This window comes from Chroicocephalus ridibundus, chromosome 1 (assembly GCF_963924245.1).
Source record: "Chroicocephalus ridibundus chromosome 1, bChrRid1.1, whole genome shotgun sequence".
Taxonomy (NCBI): domain Eukaryota; kingdom Metazoa; phylum Chordata; class Aves; order Charadriiformes; family Laridae; genus Chroicocephalus; species Chroicocephalus ridibundus.
This window is the reverse complement of record NC_086284.1, coordinates 216560918-216576187: the sequence shown is the minus strand read 5'-3', so window position 1 is coordinate 216576187 and position 15270 is coordinate 216560918. Positions and strand designations below refer to the sequence as shown.

At 45.3% G+C, this 15270-nt stretch overlaps 1 long non-coding RNA gene across 8 annotated transcripts in view; it reads left to right on the top strand.

The window, feature by feature from the left end:
• LOC134510410 (uncharacterized) overlaps positions 1 to 15270 on the top strand; it is a 128395-nt gene that overhangs the window by 93523 nt on the left and 19602 nt on the right. For 5 of the 8 annotated variants that reach the window (XR_010069600.1, XR_010069598.1, XR_010069596.1 and 2 more), the window contains exons 5-6: positions 8779 to 8960; positions 9157 to 10139. This is a non-coding gene — a long non-coding RNA (uncharacterized LOC134510410). Of the gene's footprint in view, positions 1 to 8778; positions 8961 to 9156; positions 12021 to 15270 lie in introns of those variants that run through there. The other 3 variants (XR_010069601.1, XR_010069594.1, XR_010069595.1) reach the window with 1 other exon arrangement.

Genomic DNA, 15270 nt, shown 5'->3' with positions numbered 1-15270 from the left:
GTAATTTAGTTACAAGTATTGGTGAGAGCGGAGTGGATCTGTTTATGTAGATGGGAGATAAATGATTAAATGACAACTAAAAGCCATATGAATTATGTTTTCGAGGTCTGAGTCTGCATTGGCAGCAAAGAGCTCTGAAATCAAAAACCCTCTCTTAGCACGGCGAGCAGCGCTGCGTTACGGGATTGCCTCTGCTTGCGGGTCCAGCACAGACAGATTGCAGCTGGCTGTAGCCAGGCCCGTACCATGGCCCCTGGACATACAATCAAGGGTTCTTCCGTAGAAGTGATCTCTTTGGTCTCTCCAGTTTCTTCAGAAAGCTGTTTATATACATGTGGTTGTTCTGCTGAGGAGGAGATGAGCAAGGGCAATGAGGTCAAGGAAGCACTTGGCTGCTAACTCTTCTTCTGCTGAGAACAAGTCTGACTGGTCAGGGAGTTTCCGGATAATGTATCTCAAACGGAGCAATACTGCAGAGGCCAGAGCAACGTCACAAGTATCAAACTCTACTCATTAATGCCTGCATCCTTGTAGTTGTCCTTGGGACCCATCCTCTTTGCGGTCAGCTTCCCCATAGAGGGAGAGCTTGGCCCGTGATGCTGTGCTCTAGAGGCACTGCTTCAGCAGCACCCACTTTATCTTCTTCCCAAGAAGATCTCCTTCCGTGACAGTGTCTTCTCCAGAAATGTAAATCTGAGGCAGTAAATGTGCTGTGTGTGGTATCGAGGTGGAGACTTACTGGTTAACGTAAGTGGGAAATACAATCCAGAGCTGGTAGTGCACTTTGAACATCTTGCCCTTAACCATAAGATTTATTCTTCCTTCCTCATAAACATCCTTTTATTAAAGTAAAAGGATATTGCATGATGAAATCCACTTTCTGCTCTTTATGTTGCTGGGTTTGCTTTCAAGTTATTTAAGAGTGTGAAAATGGATCAGTTCATTTCCCTTTTGCGCTTTGGCCCAAATTCTTGGTCCACCTCTCAGGTATTAGCCTAGTGCTGCAAAATTTTGTTTGCAAATTTGAACAAGAGGGTTCTTGAATAGGAATGTTAAAAGACAACACTCTTACTTGTGTTTTTCCACTTCACTAAGTAGATAAAGAAAAGCCCCCACAATAAGTCGCTTTCAAAAAGCTCTCATTTTGCATATTGCTTTTTGCAGTAGCTTAAAGCAGCGTTTGTGAATTGATACCTGTGACAGGGCTGAGAAGTTCCCAGCTTCCCTTCTCTGAGGGAAAACATCACAAGTAACTCTCTGGACTAAGTCAGATGAATCATGTCATGGAAGTGACAGTTTCTTTGCACTGACCATAGAGGGATTCCCTGTGGCCAACTCGGATTCGAACATCTATGCTGCAGGTATGTGAATAGAAGTGAGGTGAATCCCACTTGTCAAGTCTTCTTTGCTCTTCGAGTTGGGACACAGTGTATTGGGGATTTCATTGGCGTAGGAGAAGAATCTAGAACAGAATTCCAAGGATTTTTATTTATAGGTATCTGCCATATTTTTTTCCCCACCACATTTTGCAGTGGAGTTTGTAATTATGCTGAGAAACAAATCCGTCTGTGGGAGTACTTGTGGTTCTCATTTAAAAGCTGTCAAAATACATGGCAGGTGCATATTTGGGAGAGGTTCAGTGTCATCCAGTGGAAATGTGTGTTTTGGGACAGCCTACAGCTGTTCCTTCCCATAGCTCCATCAACGGAGCTTAAATGCTGGTAATTGCTGTAGCCCCCCCCCAAACTGCTGCCGTCTCTGCATTGGTGTGTCCTCATAGGAGTAGGAGCTGCATCCAAAATGCAGGCCCAGAGGGACATAAAAGATTCAGGTGAAGTTATTGCATCATTATGCTTGAAATCAGTTTCTCTGGAGTTGTTTGTACATTGAAAGTAGAGGCCTTGCTGGAATATTTCCGCGGGATACTACTGACGTGCGTTGATGTCTACAGACTCCCCTTGGCAGACTCTGTAGACGTCAACACAGAAATGTACTCTGGTGCATTTGGAGGAATATTTGCCCAGCAGGTTTATACTATGTAAACATGAATATGTAAATAAACAAATAGTTGCCAGACTGATGGATGGGTAAAGAGCAGAATTCCTAAATAGCAAGCTAGGATGGATGGTGCTACTGCAAGCTTTCTTGTGCTGCCTCAGGAGTGCATTTTGGTCGTCTGGTGAAGCTGGTGATGGTAGTTCAGTGTCTCTCTGACATTTAGTTCAGGGCATCTTTACTGAGCTAAATCCTACAGAAGAGAAGGAAATCGAGGTGCTGGAGCGTGTCCAGAGAAGGGCAACAGAGCTGGTGAGGGGTCTGGAGCACAAGTCTTGTGAGAAGTGGCTGAGGGAGCTGGGGGTGTTCAGCCTGGAGAAAAGGAGGCTGAGGGGAGACCTTCTCGCTCTCTGCAACTACCTGAAAGGAGGGTGTAGCCAGGGGGAGTCGGTCTCTGTTCCCAAGTTAACAGGCGATAGGACACGAGGAAACGGCTGCAAGTTGCACCAGGGGTGGTTTAGATTGGATATTAGGAAAATTTTTTACACTGAAAGGGTTGTCAAGCATTGGAAGAGGCTGCCCAGGGAAGTGGTGGAGTCACCATCCCTGGAGGTATTTAAAAGATGGGTGGATAGGCATAGTGCTTAGAGATACGGTTTAGTGCTGGTTTTTGTCAGAGTTGGGTTGATGGTTGGACTCAATGATCTCGAAGGCCCCTTCCAAACTAGGCAATTTTATGATTATGTGAAAACTTTTTCCCACAGTAAGATTTTCTTTCGTGGGAGGTGGAAGATGGTATTTCTTCTTCCATCCAGACAAGCAGCGCTCTTTGCCATTGCCCTTGGGGTCTGTCAACAACACTTCTTTCCTCTTCCAGTTTAAATTGACAGTTTTTCCATTGACACTAGTGCCAGGTCCAAGGACTGAGTCGGGTGTTGAAGCGCTCGTAGTAGATTGTTAATCCTCATCTATTGAAATTGCACACACAGGGAATGTGGGGTGCGATGCCATGACAAGTACCGTCTCTGAGCGCCCGCGATCGTTACGTTGGTGCTGAACCGACTTGTTCTTTTTTGAGGGAATGTTGGTTGGGGCGGATACGTGCTTGTGCTAATGCACTTCTAAAGTGGGTCGAGTTAAATTAAGGAACTGGCAGCGAGAACAAGCAAGAAGCCTAAAGGAAGCGGTGCTGCCAAACGCTGGCACCCCTGCCCAGGCCAGTATAACCGGGGCACAGCTAGGTACACTCCAAAACGTGTCCAGCACAGGAGGTGACTTGCCCGTGAAGCTGACTCAGTGGGTCGTGGGCTGCTCCGTGTTTACTTATCTGCCGTGGGATGCAAAGCGCTGGACCTTTTTGGAAAAGCTAGATCTTGCAATGGCGAAACATGATGCTGGGGGTTGGCTAAATCTTCCCCCGTTGCGTGGTTGTGCCCTGAATGCTCTTCCCTCCCGTCAGTTCGTGCCAGTGATGGGTTGGAGAGGTTGCGAATGGGTTTTGTGTCTGTTGAGCTCTCGGTGATCTGCAGAGAGCAGAGCATTGCTCAGCTTGCGGTTAAAGGCGACATCGTGCCTCCGAAGGTTCAGCTCTCACCCTCCTTTCCCATTTTCCTCTTGTCTCCACTCGGCTCCCACAGGAGCTCTCTCCAGGCGTAGTTACCAGGGCTACGCCAGGATTGCAGAAGCGCTGGAGCTCGGGATACCTTGCAGTCCTGCTCTCAGCTCGCTGACTTTCGTTACCTTCCCACACGGGCACATTTTTACATGCCGTTGTCCTCGTATCTCCGTTCTTTGGCTCTTGAGATACCATTTTACCTGTATTTTTCCATCCCAGGCGAGGCTAGCAGGATAAACATGGGGTGATGCAAAGACTTTGCTGTGATTTCACCTAGATGGCAGGAGTTTCAAACGTGCCATCTAGTGGTACGAACTAAGAGCACTCAAAATAAAGGAAATCCCCCCCCCCCAATCCACCCTCCTCCCAATACTTGTTATTTCTGAAATGCTCCCTTGTTTTCGACAGAAAATGAATATTTATGGGCCCTGCCACCCTGTCGGGTTTTCTGAGTGCTGGGGAACTGAGCTCTTCAAGGATTTGTTAATCAGAAGGAGGAACAGGGAATTTTTTAGTCTGTTCTGTGAAGTATACGCTAAACTTAAGAGGTTGTACCTTCATACCGAGAAAACAGAGTTCATGCTGGTATTGCCTCCCCTTTGAGGAACTGAATCAACTTTGCAAACAAAATAAACCTGAAGGTTAAAACACCTTTGCTTTAGGGAGGAGGGGAGAAGGAAGGTAACAATAACGTGTTTGTCTGTAGCCATGCAACAATTCATCAACAGAGGCCTGCGGTGAGATGCCCTGCATCTGGGGATCAGTGCTGGGACATACACCACCCCAGACGGTAACCTGAAGTACTTCCAGCTTCCTCTCGGCTAAAGAAGCCTGCACCAAAATTGCAGGAAGGATTCAAAATCTTTTTAAAAACCTACATTCATCACCAAGATAAGAATAGGCCTTACAATGAGGAGTGTTAAGAGGCATGAGGTTTATACCACGATTTGGCGTGTGTGTGCGGTGAATTACGGTCTGAATTAAATCTGTCTTGGGTGTTTGTCTTTGCTGTTATCTTCAGTTCAAGCTCTGGCACAGAATTTAAGTTGCTCAGGTTGATGTTTATGTGTGCTTGCTGTTCCTAGGATTTTTACCTAGAGGTCATCATGTCCTTTTCTTTTATTACCAAGAAACTTGCTTGCTGTTTGCGCTGGATTATGTGATCCATCTGTTGTAGCTACCAGAGTAAGTCAGGAGAGCAGTTCTGTACTGCCTCGCACGCCCCTCGTGTCATCCTTTTTGTGCCAGCGTTAGAATTCAGCCGTTCCTATCAGCTCCCACAGCTCCGGACCTTCTTTGTGCACGCTGTTTGTGTGCAGGCCCGTGAGACGAAAGCTAAAAAAAACCCTGGAATTGCCAACACTGGAATTACAAACTTAAAAGCAAGACGGAAGATGCCTGTAGAAGGAATAAGAAGAGTTAAACATCTAAGAGTGGCCAGCAAGCTAAGTAGGAAGAAAAAAAGCGTGCCAGTATTAAATGCTACAAGTGTAGCTGCTGAAATGCAGAAAGAGGATTAAGAAAAGAAATCGAAACCTCGACTTCCAAATGCCCAGAGAAGTCCTTTCCTCTGTAGGGTAAGGGTCAAGCTGCTCTTGCATATTCGCTCGCTCTGAATCTTTTATGTCTTTGTGAGCAGCGGCATGATTCAGAAAGAGGGATGAGAGGTCACCGCTCGGTTCATAAACGCGTAGTATCAAAATTACAGCACTCTGTAGGCTGTGGGGACGGGAGGAGACAGCAGAATATGTCTCCCACTTCCCCGGTAAGAGCCTCAGCACTTGGAAGATGCAGAAGGGTGAGTGGCATCTCTGACCGTATTTTCCAAAGAAAATCGTGGTGTAGTGCGTTGTGCTGGACTGGCGTTGTGGACCCCTCTGAAAAGTGAGGCCGAGGTACCTACACGATCAGTCCTATAATGTTTTAATCTTAAGCAAGAGCAGGTTTGGTTTAGTCCTTGAATTGCCTCTGGGTGGTAGCGCAAAATGGGACGTGGCCGAGGGGGCAAAAGCCCTGGCGTTATCGATGAAGTGCTGTGGGAAGTGCCCGTGCTAATCAGGTGGAGACTGATTAATTTATTTGGATGCAGACACCTAAATGACACCGAAGTGGGTGTTTTTTGTCTCACTGGCTGTGCGTGTACTAACTGAGCCCACTCAGGGAGCCGTACTGGTCTCCCAGCCCACGGTAAGATGTTTTTAGCCCCAGCAGGCTCCCTGCACCGACGCCACGTGGCGCTTGGACCACGCCTCTGTGCCACGTGAAGGTGGTGTTCACAAACCTTTCGTTTTTGTTTGATGGGGTGGGTTCTTCTTCATTTTAAAGCGCCTGAAGGAAGACCAGCCTGATGCTACGGTTTACCAGTTCGGTGTTTTTATTCCCAGAGTAGCAAGAGCTTGAGTTTTAAGAGCTGGTCACGGCTCTTGGTTCTAAAGGCTGAGTTGGAGGTCGGTGTGGCTTGGCGGTGCCCAGTGGTCCTGGAAAGCGTGGATTGTGCTGGAGCGGTGTCAGAGGGCTGGGTGAGGCTGTGGGAACCGAACCTGGTACGGGCTTACACGTTCTGCGTCCTCGCGAGGGTTTCTGGAGTGAGTTATCCCTGCGAGGACATCCCTCCCAGCAGAAGCCACGGGAATAAGCTTAACACAGAGGTACCGCGGACCACGGTTCAGAAAGCTTCTTATTTATTGGAGTGGATGTACCTGCCAGGGGAGTGATTTGTTCAGAAGGACAAAAATACCAACAACATACTTGGAAAAAAACAGCGTCGAAAAGTTTCCATCATGCATTTGAAAACGGTTGCCTTTTGAGTGTTTGTTGTTCTATTGTTCTGGGTTTTGTTGGGTTTTTTTGTTTTTTTTTTTAACAGAAGTTAAATCAGACTCAGGCAAGGGAGGCAGATGAGGGATTCCAGCAACTACATGATTTTTCTTTTAAGGAGTGTGATGCTTTTATACCAAAAAAAGGCAGATGCTTTTTACCTGTCATCTTTCCTTTTGGCTGAGTAGGTTTTGATTTTTATGGCAGGAAATATTTGACTGTTTGTACCAGTGGGATGCAGCATTTGACTTTATAGCTGCAAAGCAGGTCTTTTGTTAGTAAAACTTAATGTATAACAGGATAATTCCGTTGCACCTACTACTATACTGGCTTGATTTTGTACAAAATAAGTTTCTACTTCCTTGAAGGCCTTATATAAGCCTTTACTGGGAACGAATCCAGCACATTCGATCACAATAAAGGAGCTGCTTCAGAACGAGCTCATCTTTAGAAATAGTCGTAAACAGGTTTATATATAGGACCTGATGTTACACACAAAACTTGCTGAAGAAACATTTTCCCAAGAACCGGTGGTTTTAATATATGCTGTGGGGAGCCTGCTCGAGCCGATTCATGAGCAAACCTGGTGTTGTAATTCCACGCAAGGTTTAAAAACACGAGAACATCTCTCGAATCCTTATCTGCTGAAAGGGCTGCGTGTTGAATGGCTCTTTGCTGTAAGAAAGGCATTAGATAAAAAGGCTTGGAAACTTCGGCTGGCATCCTACGTATGCAAGTGCAGGTGCCATACACGTTATATTTGGATTTCGGGGGTTTTTCAGATCCATTTCGAGTCGATGGGTAGCAGCCGTATCTGGTTTGATCCCTGGCTTTCATCACCCGATGATTATACATGAGCTCCATCAGCCCCCTCTCACCCACAGTGCCTGCAGCTGAGCATCAGCGCCTTTGGGAACAATAAAGGGCTGTCGTTCGGGAGTTTCTTTCCTTTCCGAATTGGGCAGGACCCGGAATTATTCCTTCGCAGAGCTCACCCATCAGACTTGTGCCTTGAAGAGATAACACTTAACGTCCGAGCAGTGTGAGGATTGGATTTAGGGAGCTTTGTGTCCGCTTTACATTCAGCGTCCTTGGTCGTGTGCTCTCGTGGAGTTTGGGATAGGTACGGGGCGAAACATGGGAAGACTCCAGCCTTTGTGCTTGATTCTTAAGGATAATTTGCCGTTTTGTCCTCGCCTCCTTCCTAATGAGCTGAATTGTTAAAATATGTTAATGGCAGGAGACACATGAGAAAGGGTGAAGCAATAAACTGACACGTTGAATAATTAGATCATCTCCTGCGCAGGAAAAAAAGTCAAGTACGAAACAGGAACAAGAACTGCCTCCCTCCCCCACTGTAAAGGCACCAGATCTGGCTCTTTCTGCATGCAGAAGCAGGTTAGACAATTAAATCTCTAGCATTAATTAATTTCTGTGGAATTCCGGAAGATTCAAAGTGTCGTGAACATTCCGTGTCTTCTATTCGTCTGCTGTTTTTTGGGAGAAGTTGGGAGTCTCGTTTTGGAGGGCTGAATTCATGAGCTGCGTAATTTGTGATGAAACAAAACAAAAAAAAAAAAAAAGACTGTTGCTGGACTGAATTTGTAAATACTGTAGTGGTTAATCGGGTCTTCTCAGGAAAATCCTTGTGAATTTTGTCCCGAATAGGAGCTGGATAAAGGGAGTTTCCTAAAGAAGCACAGGACATTGTGAAAGCCTTTCTGGTAATGTTTGGCGTTTTGGCAAAGCAGTGCTGCGTATTTCTTAAAAGATTTATTTCTTTGGAATAATAACTGCTTAATAATCAGTAAGATCCCAGCCCTGCGCGAAGCTGTGCCGGCGGGGGGGGCTGTGACCGTGCTCAGCCTTTACTTACATGAGTAAGCACTCCCGGGAGTTAAGTTTACTTGTTTGATAAACATAACACTTCGCTTTTGTTCTCTTATTTAATCACTTCCTTCGAAGAGTTAACTTCCTAAGCAGCCACAGATTAGTTCTCTCAGTTCTTTTAATTATTTTTCTTGTCACGCACAGTGAAGGTCTAGTGTTTGTGAAATGTCTTTTTTTTTTTTTTTTGTCCCCCCCCTTCCATGGCAGCTTCAGTGATGCTGGCGTTGAAAACCCAGCCGAAACGCTCTCCGTCTGCGATCCTGTCTCTCTTTTTTTTTTTTTTTTTTTTTAAACAGAGTTCCACCTTTTTTGAATGTTAGGGCTACAGAATAGAACAGCTTTCCTTCAGGGTGATTTGCGTCCTCCGGAATTTTGGATTCCTCTACGGGGTACGGGAGAGGCTGGAGCAATGGGCTTCCACGTGCTCGCTGCTGAGTAATTTCCTTTTGTATCGCTGACAGGTGACTCAAAGCAGGAGCCAGCAGATGGCTGCGTCGTTACTGGTGGCCACAGCCTTACGAGATGAGTTTTGGAATTCCCATCAAAGTCGGGATTAGGCTCAGGATATGCCGGTGGCACAGAGGAGCCCGGGGGCAGCGTGGAAGAAGAGGAAATCATTCCTAGCGACTCATCTTGTGGTTGGGTGAGTCAGGGGTCTGCTGTTGGTGGTCAGAAAGGCACGTGGCTGACTACACCGTCTTTGTGTGCTCTGCAGGATGCAGACTGTCTCTGAAAATTAATTCTGCCCTTTTGATTTTTGTCCAGTGAGTTATTTCCAGAAAGGAATTACTGTATTTTCTGGAATTAGTATTGTGAAATACTTTTTTTTTTTTTTACAGTGGGCAAGTTTTCAGCTGGTGATTTATCAACAAAGTATTTTACAGGATCATTGTTAAAAACTCTTTAAAAAAAAAAAAATATATCCTGTGCGATAGGGAAAGTAAAAGCATCTCAGTTTCCAAATGATGAAGGAATAACCGAAAGAGCTAGTTCTTGGAATAGTAGCTCCATTGGCACTCGTTGGTGATTTCCTGTGCATTTGCTGCAAGAATCACTGGGTGATGTGAGTAGGTGGTACTAAAGGGTTATTACGAAACCAATTTTCAACCAGACGTTTTGAGTCATGGATCGGGAAGAGGGATAGCAGCTTCGGAGCTTTCTCTTTGTTCGAGCAGTGCGCCTGAAATGCACACGCAGGATATTCTGTGCTTGCCCGGAACAAGGCAGACTGGGGATAGGTCTGGTATTCCATGTAGTGTCCTTCTTCTTCCCACTCCATCACGGGGATGGGAAACGAGAACATGGGCTGAGAGCCGGCAGCAGCAGCGCAAGGTGCACGAGGAGCAGATTCCTGGCTGTTTTTCGATTGTAAGTATTTTCTCCTGGTTTTTCCCCAGACGTGAGAGACAAAATGGAGTTGCGTCAGGACGGATGTCTGTGCCAAGACGAGGTGGTGGTTTGGAGCGGTTTGGTTCTGTTCTGGAAGCAGATGGGCTGCCACTGGCAGGAGACAGTTGGCGTCTCCATCAGAAAAAAAAAAAAAAAAGGGGGTGTTTAAGGGAATTGGTCTGGCTCCTAAACCGAAGGAATTGTTGACCTACTGACTCAGTTATGAAGCATTAGGGAAGTAGTCTTACTGTGGTTTCTTTTGTTGGTGGCAGATTCAGAAGACGTTTGTGAGCGTACGGGTATGACTAGCAAAGAGAGACGGTTCTAGTACCTGCTGCCTGTGGGATTTATTTTGTGCCAGGAAGGAGCTGAGGTGCTGACTGCTGAATTACACCTAAACTTGATTTCTGATGCTTCTCCTGATAATGCATTGGTAAGTTTACGTACTTCTCGTTTTCAGCGCTAAGATGGTATCTGGCTAAATGTAATTGAAAGAAAGCTCTTTAACAGCTGTTAGAATGTGGCACGGTGCGGTTGTTTTTTCACTGAAGCAGCTTTTATAGAAGACACTGGCTGGCCTGCTGCAGTTCAGGAGTCTGTAAATAAGGGGGAAAACTTTGTTGATCGGGTCGACAAAAACAACTGGAAATTGCTGATCTCTCCCGCCTTTAACGTACAAACCTTTACCAACATTGGTACTAAGCAAAGAGGGTGGGCCAGCCCTCCGGCTTTGGGATCCTGTTGTCCCGGAGTCATGGCTACGCTGTGATTTTCCTGTTACACATTGCTGAATGAACAAGGCTTCGGTCTTCTTGAATTTCACATGAAAATCAGATGTCTGTCCCTGGAATTAAATCTAATGATACTTTTCCTAAAATATGCCTAGAATAGAAATGATGTTATTTTTAAGTGGTTCTGTAAATCCCAAGGAAAAAAAGCTATCAATTAGTGGTTTCTCAGAAAACCCAGATCATTAACATACTATTGGCTAGAAGGAATCACGTTGGTCGATGGCGCTAGGTCTGGAAGTCGTGCTCCTGAATCTGCTGTCAACTCTGCCACTGGTTTGGGGAGGAATTTTTTGGAGGGGGAGCTTCTTGTGCAAGGCATTTATTCATAGTTGTCGATAAAATGAGGATAGTGATATTTAACTTCCCTTCAGTGCTTTACCAGCATTATCACCCTGTTTTCCTTTTAGAGAGGATGCTGATACGTGATGCCGTGGCTCTTGGATTTCGTTGTTTTGTAGGCGTAGATTATGAGAAGATGGGGAAAGCAGAATAGTGGTTACTGAACAGATCCTACAGGAAGGATGGGGAGGGACTCTCTATCAGGGAGTGTAATGATAGGACACGGGGTAATGGCTGCAGACTGAAAGAGGGTGGATTTAGATTGGATATCAGGAAGAAATTCTTCACGGTAAGGGTGGTGAGGCACTGGAGCAGGTTGCCCAGAGAAGCTGTGGCTGCCCCATCCCTGGAGGTGTTCAAGGCCAGGCTGGATGGGGCTTGGAGCAACCTGGTCTGGTGGCAGGTGTCCCTGCCCAGGGCAGGGGGGTGGAACTGGATGATCTTTAAGGTCCTTTCCAACCTGACCCGTTCTGTGAATTCAGCATGCTCTGTGACAGGTCCCCTCCAGACACCAGCTGTAGGAATTACTGATACTGTGTACTAACCCTCCACCATGAATGCAGGAATTCCCTGCTGCTCTTCTTCCCTGGGTGGGTGACACTGGGATGCAGTGAGATGCTCGTGGATGTTTTTTTTCCCCTCTTTTCCAAAACAGCAACCGAGAAGGCAGTCCGTACACCACGCGTCCCTACGGAACTACAAATAAACCCGGCGGTTTGAAAAAAAAAAATAAATAAATAGGAAGGTTTAGCATTGTACTGGATTTCCTTTCCTTAAGTGCTTCCTTTGGATCTTGGGAGAAGAGCTCGGGAGCGGGGCGACTTTCTAGCGAGCAGTTGTACCAAAAGGCGTGGGAGGCAGGGTCAGGGAAGAGTCACTCGGTTGTTATGTGGGTGTGAAAAGCCTATGAAAAGGAAAGGGCGGAGGAAAATATTTTACTTGAATTAAACAAATAAAGGAGAATGTTCTATGAATTAGATATTTGATGTTAGATTTTTTTTTGCCACACATTTATGTGAATTAACTGCGTATCTTCTGAAAATCATTTATTTAACCATAAGCTTATCAAAATGTTCTCAGAAGGGACTTTTTTTTTTTAAAAAAAAAAAAAAAGGCAACAAAAACAAAAAAATCATTGTTTTCTTATCACTTCAGATAAAAAGAAAGGAAGTGGCAAATTTTTATAGCCCCTAGATTGTTAACTGTTAAACCTGTGTTGAAGCGGTGGATCAAATTTCCTCAGGCTTCCACTGGAGCAATTTCATTGACTAAGAAATCACAGGCAGGCCTGGTTGGAGGAGAAGGAGTCTTAGATCTTCATTTCGTAGTTGTGTACCCACCTGTGGGACACGGAAATCCCTGCTCTTGGAAATCACCTGTTTTGGGGAGCAGGCTGTTACCATTGATGCAGCGCACAGGGGTGTTCACACCCAAAATAATTGAAAAAAAAAAATCGTATTTTGAAATTGGATTACTTTTTTTATTCCATGTGTATGTTTGTAATATCTTCATTTCCTTGCGGTTTTTAAAATGTCGCCTAATACGATAGAATCTAAAATACGTGGTGTAGAGGTTACATTTTTCCATGGGTTTTGTGATTATTCTGACAGAAAAGCAGCACATGGAGGCAGGTTTAATAGCAGTTTCTCTCCAAAGCAGAAAACTGCTTATTACGTTAGTGAAGGACTTGATTTTGTCAAAAAACAAGCCAAAAAACCCTTTTATCACAAATGGTAGCATTTTAAACACAAGCCATAAATTGCATATAAGGAAAACACTTAACACAATCTGAAATCAGATATTGAGGTGCGTAGTATGGTGTTTTCTACTAACCCAACACAATGCTTGTTGGTTTAGGTCTACGCAGCGTCTTCGTAGCGTTCATTTGTGCTGATTTCTGAGGGATTCCCACGTGAAGGTTCGCAGGCAAGCTACAGAGAATTGGTCGGCTTTTTCTCATTGTTTGTTTTGTAAATTTTTCGAAGTTCTTTATGGCCCACAGCTATCCAAAATGCAGACTTTGCAGCTGAGGTTTGCATACAAAATGTTAAGCTCAAAATTGGACCCGGAAAAGAGGAGTGCTTCCTCTTCCATTGTTCTACTAGAATGGTAATACTAACATATAAAAAAAATAATTTATTGAGCCAAATAAAAATGCGTGTTTTCCAGCAATGTGAGGTATGAATAGAAGCCATATTTACATGTGTATTTTCAGGATAGAGTTTTGTGTGGTGATCTCTGGTGTCTGATTCGATGGTCTGATGACCATGAGTCAGCAATATGACCTCGTGGCCAAGAAGGCCAATGGCATCCTGGGCTGCATCAAGAAGAGTGTGGCCAGCAGGTGGAGGGAGGTCATCCTCCCCCTCTACTCTGCCCTGGTGAGGCCGCACCTGGAGTGCTGTGTCCAGTTCTGGGCTCCCCGGTTCAAGAAGGACAGGGAACTGCTGGAGAGGGGACAGCAAAGGGCCACCAAGAGGATGAGGGGACTGGAACACCTCTCTTATGAAGAAAGGCTGAGGGATTTGGGTCTCTTCAGTCTGGACAAAAGACGACTGAGGGGGGACCTTATAAATCCTTAAAGGGTGGGTGTCAGGAGGATGGGGTCAGGCTCTTTTCAGTGGTGCCTGGAAACAGGACAAGAGGTAATGGGCACAAACTTGAGCATAGGAAGTTCCACCTAAACACGAGGAGGAACTTCTTTCCTGTGAGGGTGGCAGAGCCCTGGCACAGGCTGCCCAGAGAGGTGGTGGAGTCTCCGTCTCTGGAGAGAATCAAAACCTGCCTGCACGCGTTCCTGTGCAACCTGCTCTAAGACAACCCTGCTCTGGCAGGGGGTTGGACTAGATGATCTCCAGAGGTCCCTGACAACCCTACCGTTCTATGATTCCCTCGATTGTTTCCCATATGTCTGCTGGCAAACTGGGCTGTCTCTAGGCAGTGCTGCGATGCCAGGCTGGGACTTCAGGGAGTCACTGCTGCAGCAGATGGAAGTTACCAGGCGTTATTAACTTCTAATCAAACTTTGGGCACCTGAGTTGTAACTTTAAGGACCTATGCGGCTACTGAAATTCCCCATATGACTTGTTATTACAGGCTCCTGTGAGAGAGTATATGCAGTTGTATTGCCAAAACACGAGGTTGGCATAAGTGAGTCATAACTATGAAGATCTTTGCTCTTTGATTTACTTTTATCCACCAAAAATGAAGATATTTCCAAGAATACAGGTAGGTATATGCTGTTCTCCTGTTAGGGCAGAGCTCTTACTGGCTCTTAAGTGTATTTACATAGCTCATAAGATGTATTTTTCAAGCTTTAGTATAAAAGGAGCCGTGTATACGTTTTATCTAATCTTCAGTGCAGTAGGCATGAGCAATTCCTGGAGAAGGGACCAGAATATAGGGCTCTACCTGTTCTCCTGGGAATCTCTTTCTCATGGAGTCATACTTGCCCTCCAGTGCTTTCTCTTTATGGCTTTGTGCGTTTTGAATTCCTCCCTGTGCTGGCCCAGTTCCAGCGGGAGGGCAGAAAGCAACCTCAACCCAGGCTCCGCTTGCAGTCTGCTGGTTCCAGGACCTTGCAGGAGATGGGATCTGCAGGGCAGAAGGTGCCCGTCTTCCCAGGTGACCTCTTGCCATTGACTTACTATTTAAAGGTGACGATATTAGCTTCTGTGGACGTGGTTTTGGATTGCTGTGATTGGTACATGTTGTCTTGCAGTTGACGTTTTAGCGTGACAAGTGCATACCCAGTAAATTGAACTGCTCTGCAGATTTCACATGCTGTTTCAAGGTTTGCTTCTTCCGCGGTCAGTGCTGATGACCATGTGGCCTTGGGGTGAACCAGCTCAATTTTTGCTGATCTTGTTGAAAACTAGATTTTTATTTTTTTTTTCCCTCTGTTTCTTTTCTATTGGGAAAACTAGAAATGACCCAACTCATTGCATAGCTGCTTGACTGTTCGTGTTGATGAGGAAGAAGCAGGAAGCCAAGGCCACAAGCAAAGGAGGAGGTGGGACTGTCCCTTTCGGTGACACCTGCATGAAGTTCAGTTCCACTTGTTCGGGAAACCTCCCCTCCCCTCTCTCCTAATCACAGTGGAGCTCAGGGAAGAGCTAAGTTAACCTTGCTTTCCAAAATAAGCAGTCTGTTGGTTTTTAGTCTTCCCTGTTTTCCTTTGGCATCTGTATTTTAGGTGTCTACATTTAACTTAAGGATCTGTGTACGTTGAGTTGTTAGTGCACTACTTTCATATTTCCATTTTCTGTTCAGAGCCTAAGTACTTAAAAGTAGGATTAATATCATTGTATGATGGCAAAGAGGAGTCTGTCCTTTACTAAAATTTCTAGTCATCAATGTAAATAAATAGTATAAAAATAACACTTATAGAGCCGGATAGGCTCATGGCATTTATCAATTTGGCGTTTTTTCAAA